This window comes from Triticum dicoccoides, chromosome 1B (assembly GCF_002162155.2).
Source record: "Triticum dicoccoides isolate Atlit2015 ecotype Zavitan chromosome 1B, WEW_v2.0, whole genome shotgun sequence".
NCBI classification, from domain to species: Eukaryota; Viridiplantae; Streptophyta; class Magnoliopsida; order Poales; family Poaceae; genus Triticum; species Triticum dicoccoides.
The window spans coordinates 653,731,571-653,738,692 of record NC_041381.1 but is presented as its reverse complement, the minus strand read 5'-3'; the positions used below and the strand labels follow the sequence as shown (position 1 = coordinate 653,738,692).

The following is a 7,122-nucleotide window of genomic DNA, read 5'->3' as shown; positions in this document are numbered from 1 at the left end:
CCTCCCCCTCCATTGCCGCGGCCACCACCGCGGCCTTGGCCACGGCCACCGCCTCCGTTTCCTCGGCCGCCTCCATAGCGACCACCATTGCCACCGCGGCCACCACCGCGGTTGGGTCCGCCACGTCCGCCACGTGAGACGGTGTTGGCGGAGGAGTGGGACGACTGGCCGCCGCCCTCAAACATAGCCAGCCTGCTTTCGAAGTTAATGAGCTGTGAGTAAAGCTCGCTCACCTTGATGGATTCAGTTCGTGCGCAGATGGTGGAGACGAACGGCATGTAGTCGAAATCGAGCCCCGCCAGGATGTAGGACACCATGTCATCGTCAGTGAGAGGCTTTCCTGCAGATGTCATCTCGTCACCGAGCGCTTTCATGCGCCCGATGTACTCGACCACCGTCGAGTTGCCCTTCTTCGTCATGGAGAGAGCGATTCTGGTGTTGACGATGTGCGCCTGAGTCTGGGAGATAAAGATCTCCGTGATGGCGACCCAAGCTTCGGCCGCCGTGTTGCAGTGTGCAACCTGGATCATCACTGGTGCGGAGATTGAATTAAAGATGAAACTCAGCAGCTGGGAGTCGCGAGCCCTGTCGATGTCGTATGCCGGATTGGGCACATCGGTGGGCTTGCCTTCCTTGTCCGTGAGCTTCCGGGCCGGCAGCTCCCTCTCAGGGTCGAGGTAGGAGACGAGCTGCGCGCCCCGGATAGCTGCCATGGCCTGCGCGCGCCACACCAAGAAGTTGGAGCGGTGAAGACGATCGGCGATCGGGATGAGGGCTGGTGTGGCGACAGCAGAGCTTGAGGAGGCCATGGGTGCGTGATGTGCTAGAGAAGGAGGCTCTGAATACCATATAAGATTGTGTTAAGCGTATGCCTAGCAGGGACGCGTTGCGTGTTATATATAGGCCACAATGCGGCTAGGGTTTACAAGATTTAGTTGGTTAGGTTGTTGGATTGATCTCCAAGTTAACTATACAAGATAGAGATCAATTCAACATCCTACCAACCGAGTTACAAGAGATAAACATGCCGCGCCGGCCCTACAGCGTATATACGGTTTATACTTGCACCATAATACGCATACAAGTATTCTAACATGCCCAACCAAGGAATCTTAGTTAAATCACTATGTTTCTTAGGCACAAGGATTCCTAGCCTCTCAAGAGTGGTAGCGTCCAGACAACATAAGCAATGCTGCAGATAAGATCTTGAGGGAAGATTTGCAGTATAAATCTGTGTGTACTGTTTAGCATACTGTTAGAACCTTCACAACTGGCGTCCATGGCAACAATATTTCTAGTAGTTAATACTTAATGGCTTGATTCAACTGAAAATCAGCCCTCAAGTTGAGGGCAGGGAAGCACTAAATTTTGTCTTTAATATGTAATACTCTTCAATTGTTCAGCCAACCTGATCCCAAGCATGTCATTGCCATTGGAAATCAGACATTATAGAGTAATAAGCATATGATTTGAACAGAAGAGGTTACTAATACTCGAACTTGTTATCTATCTATGTGAAAACTTAGGTCCAACAAATGGTAAAGATAAATCACGTGATCGATCAACTGAACAATATGGAGCAGAGGAGGAGCAGCAAGTTCCAGAACCGGAGGCTTGGCAATCCTCAAACTTATTCGATCAGCTTGAGAAGAGAGAGATAAGTTACCAGTTAGCAAAGGAAAAAGCTATCTTAGTTGGAGAGGAAGAGGAAATAGATAGTGATGACGCACCTTCAGGTGACAGTGATTATGTTGTTCCCCCATCAGAGAGTAATAGCTCTGCTTCTGAAGATGAAGTCCTCGAGTTGAGGAAATATGCAAAAGAACTGAGAGAAAGTGAAAAGGAAGATGTTGACTTGAGACAAGAAGAACATAAATCTTGTAATGTCCCTGATGAATTTACTGTGCCAGAAACCTGCAATCTTGAAGATTCAGATGGAGAGGGACACCATATTTTGTTAGTGATGATGATCTATCGTACGATGAAGGCAGTGATTGAGAGGTTGATGCAGTAAAGAGGAAGAAGACAACACATAGAGTGTTTGATGACAATAATGAGAAGCCAGAGTTTGCAGTTGGAATGGCATTTACCGATAGCCGAGAATTCAAACAAGCACTGCTGAAGTATGGATTAGCCAATTTCCATCACCTACTTTAGTACAAAGTTGGGTCATCTATTTTGGAACGGAGAGAGTAAGGGCAATCTACACTTGTGGCAAAGATATAACAAGATATATGGTTTCATTGCAACATGCTCCTCCATCACTGAATACAACCAAGATATATGATCATGTGCTGCAACCAGTTGTGGGAAAAGAGAGTTGGCCAGTGTCAGAAAATCCAAAGCCACATCCACCACCTCATAGGATAATGCCAGGAAGAAAGAAGACAAAAAGAAGAAAAGAGGAAGGTGAAAAAATAAAGAAATGGAAAGCTGACAAAGAAGGGTTGTAGAATAAGATGTTCTGTATCTCGAAGTTATGATCATAACAAAAGAAAATGTCTTCAGAATCCAGAAAGAGGCAAGCAATCCAATGGCACCTACATTAGAGCAGCAAAAAGAAATAGGAAAGGGAGCAAAAACGAAGCATAGAGGTGGTATCTTTTCTCTGGGATTTAATACTGATCTTTCTTAATTGTAGGGACTCTTATTGATACTTCTCTTCCATTTGCCAGGAGCAATCAAACAGGCCATCAAAGAGGACTAAGCCAGCAGCAACAACAACAGAACCAGCAGCAAGAACATAACCAAGTGCTCAAGCACACTAGATAGAAGCAACTACTCAAGCACAGCCAGCAGCAAGAACACAACCAAGTGCTCAAGCATAACAGAAACAAGCAAACTCTAAGAAAACTACAGCCAAGAGAACACCAGTTCAATCATCATATGGAGCATTAAGCTAGTATTCATCTCATGTCATGTCCAATCGTATGTCAACTGAGAGTATCATGCATACAAGAAAATGACATCCACATGGTGAACGATGTTCAGCCCAGCAACGCAACAGAGACTATCATGCAATCATGCCTAGATGAAAATGGCATCCTCACGCAGAACGGCGTTCAGTCCAGAATCACAACAGAGACTATCATGCAATCATGCCTACATGAAAATGACATGCTCACGCTGAACGGCGTTCAGCTCCAGAATAACACCGAAAACCTGGTCCTGCCGCTTATTGTCTAAGAGCTCTGCCACGCGGGTGAGGAGAGCAGGTGCCCCAGAGGAGATGACAGTAGGGTTGCTGTCGACGATGTCTTGAACCTCTGATGCACGCTCACGCACATCATCAAAGTATTCAGGGGCAATCACTTCACCATCAGCACTGTAGACGTTCCCCCGGTGCGCTCTGTCCAAGGCAGCCTTGAGGGCGGAGAGTCCGTCGCAGAGCATAACCGCGTGCGCGAGTTTGGGCAGTCCCTGCACCACCCACCCGCGCTCCTGGACACCGGTGATCAGCTGTACGTGCATTCTGTGAGCCTCCACGAGCGCCCTCACTCCACCGACGACGACATTGATGCAGTGGGAGGGCTCATCCTCATGGTTGAGGAGCAGACGGGAGACGTGGCGTAGGTCGGCGATGTCACGGAGCGAACGGATGCTGATGTCTCCAGTGAACCACTGGTATGGAAGTGCCAGGGGTGCGGCCAGGGAAACTCGGAGCAGCTCCAGATGATTGGCGATGCTGGGAATCAAAACGTCGTATATAGAGTTGCCGGCTGAGTGCGCGAGTGCGGAGGTAGATGTCCACAGGGACCTGGCGATGTTGAGCGTCTGGGGCGCTGGACGACTCACCCCGTGCGTCGTTTCCTCCAGGCGTGCTGCCTGTTCCTGCAGAGTGGCGACGACAGGGTGAAGGCGGGACAGCCTCCTGTCGACCTTCTCCTGAGCTCGGCGGAGGAACAGGATGGACTCGTTCAAGTCGATGTACAGGTCGTAGCGCTTGAAGGAGGATGGGATGGCAAAGTTCATCTTAGGCCAACGCCGGCGCACGGCCTCGAGTTGAGAGTCGATGCCAGCCACCAGGTTCCCGCTGCCCACCTGGTGCGACTCAGCGGCGACGATGAAGCCGTGTACTCCAGCGCAGAGGGCCTCGAACCCGGCGAGATCAGGCAGGAGGAAACCCCTGTAGCTGTCCTGAATCCTCGTGATGGATTCCAGGAGAATCCCGCGTGCTTCGGACAGCTTGACGAGGGCGCGGCGAAGCCTTCGGAGCAAGCGCTTGGCGTCGGTCAGCGCTCCGCCCAGCGCCGCCGCCTCCCTGACGTGGCGGAGGTTGAGCACCCGCCAGTCGTGGTGCTCGACGAGGTGGAGCAGGACCTCCAGGGCCGTCGGGGCGTGTCGGAGGCGGTCGACGCGGAGGAGCACGGCGTCCCGCCCGGGCGCGTCCACGTCCTGGGCGATCTCCGCGAGGTCGGAGAGGAGGGTCAGCATCTTCGCCGCGAGCTCTCGACTCCCTTCCCCCCCTCTCTCTCTGTCTGTCTGGGATCTCGATCGGAGCAGATCCCCCCGATTCGCCGCCGCCGCCGCCCGCCGCCTCGCTCGATTCGAGGTGGGGGGAAGGGGAAAACGTTCGCTACCAATTGACAATTCTACCCCCAGGACAAATTTCGAACGAAGCAACGACTCCCGTCCCGAATCCCCTCCGCGTCTATATGAGCCAACCCTGGGTTTCATTTAACGTCCTAATAAATACCGTGTTATATTCATTTTCTTTCGAAACACTGCTCAAGCGCAATGGTCACAACGATACCACTGTTAAATCCGTGGACGGCTTACCTCTAAAAAAAGAAAATCACTCTCTCCTTTTTCTTTTCACTTAGCAACCTAGTACACATTTTTTTTCCTCCATCTTTACATCTTAACCGACTTTTCTCCTTGTAGGTCCGCCCGTTATGGTGGCGATTGGCGTTTTTCAGGGAGGGGCGATCGTGGAGCTGATGAGAAAAAGGGTTTTCTCCCGCTTTGTATTCCAAAGCAACCATCCGATACAGCCAACGATAGGTGTTGGGGCAGAAGCAGCACAAGCATGCCCAAAAGAAACAAATGCCGATAACGACGGATCGACAAAAACGACGAAGCCTCGCGACCGCTGCGTCCACCGAAGATCCCCCACCAAGCTCCGAGACTCCGAAGCGCCGGTACCAATCAACACCTCCAAGAAGGGAAGCGGCGACGGCGACGCTGCTGCTAAGGGTTTCCCCCGGTACACGACGAGGAGAGAGGAAGGGTAGCCCCGACGCCCTCCAGGAAGGTCCGGTGGTACCCTCAGGCGCCACCGCGTCTGTGTCGACCAATCCAACAAGGATTTATCCCGATCCCATCCTCCACCTCAGGCACTCTGGAGCTCGCCACCAAACCGACCACCACCCAGCGCCAAGACGGACACGAAGATTCCCACGCTGTCTCACCACGGCACCGCGAAGATGGTCTGCACAACGAAGAAGAGGAGTCAGGACTAGGGCAGCCGCACTGTCAGCATACGGGAGGGCCCCACCTCCACCGTCCATGACGGTAGCCGACCGGACGCCAAAGCAGGAGCCTACCGGGCCTGTGGACCCACAGGCCCGGCCCCTCAGAGGCCCGGATAGGTCCCGCCTCCGCGCAGCAGCTGGCACGTTGTTGATGCCGCAGCCCCAGTCCAAGCCGCTCCCCAGCCTTCCCATACAGAGAGCGGCACAGTCGAGCCGGACCCGACCCGCCAGGACCCAGATGGGACGCGCCACCGGCCACCCAGCACCACCGGAGCGTCCCGTTGCAAAGAGGCGGCACCACCGCGGCGAGCGCCGCCGGCCTCCGCCACCAGGACGCCGGGCCGCCACCAGCCAAGCACCGCCGCCGCCTCCCCCACCCCGGGAAGGAGGAGAGCGCGCGGGTAAGGGACGACCCGCCGCCGCCACCACCACCCGGTCGGACCCGGGGGCGACCGCTGGCGGCGGCGGGGGGAAAGGGCGGAGGAGGACGGATGAGAGGTTGGGGGGCGCGCGCCGCCCCGGCCGCCTCCCGGGGAGACGGCGGAGGCGGCGGAACGAGGAGGAGGGGATGGGGGTGGGGAGGGGAGGGGAAGGGAGGCCTGCGCCGGGCGGCTGGCGCCGGCGGGAAGGAGCCGGGCGGCCGGCGGCGGCGGTGGGAAACCCTAGCGAGGGAGCGGGAGCGGCTCGAGAGATGGCGATCGTGGAGCTGATCCCGATACAGCTAGGGTTCCTGGCGATTTGCCGATCTAGATCGCTGGTGCTTCATCCCAACCTCGTCCGGTGCGCCTTGCTAAACCCGTACATCGTTCCTCGCTCACCCATCCACCCATCCCATCCACCAAAGACCTTTCGTGTGCTAGGGAACACGGTTGTACACCACCTGGTCCGTCCCTAGGGTTTCTGTAGTTTTGGAGTTGGGGGCGAGGGGAGATGGAGGACGTCGAAGGTCTGATTAAAGGGTTGAAGTTGGGTGTGGCGGAGAAGAGGGGTTTGAAGATCGGTGAGGCTGAGAAAGGGTAGTCTTATGACTGGGCACCAGATGAACCTCAGGCAGTGGGGAAGTTGTTTTCTGAGAAATTAACACATGCGAGTGTGGTCGGACAAACTCTGGGAAGAATCTGGTGCCCCATTAAGGGTATCGATTGCAAGGAGATAGAAGCCAATGTTTTCTTGTTTACATTTCGCCAGCCGGCAGGATGGAGGCGTGCATTGGAAGAAGGCCCGTGGTGGTTTGACAACGAGCTCCTGGTAATGGAGGAGTTTGATCCGGAGAAGATGGTGGAGGAATATGATTTCAATTTGATTCCAATGTGGTTTCGTGTCTTCAGTCTACCCCTCGGATATATGAACAGAGCTACCGAAGAAAGGATTGGCACTGGGTTTCATGAACTCCTGGATGTGTGATACGTCTCCGTCGTATCTACTTTTCCAAACATTTTTGCCCTTATTTTGGACTCTAATTTGCATGATTTGAATGGAACTAACCCGGACTGACGCTGTTTTCAGCAGAACTGCTATGGTGTTATTTTTGTGAAGAAATAAAAGTTCTCGGAATGACCTGAAAATCCACGGAGCAACTTTTCAGAATTAATAAAAAATACTGGCGAAAGAATTAGCGTCAGGGGGCCCACACCCTGTCCACGAGGGT

General features: G+C 53.7%; 1 pseudogene; it reads right to left on the bottom strand.

The window, feature by feature from the left end:
- Positions 1-227: 227 nt before the first annotated feature.
- LOC119351607 lies at positions 228-335 on the bottom strand (annotated as a pseudogene).
- Positions 336-7,122: the final 6,787 nt, after the last annotated feature.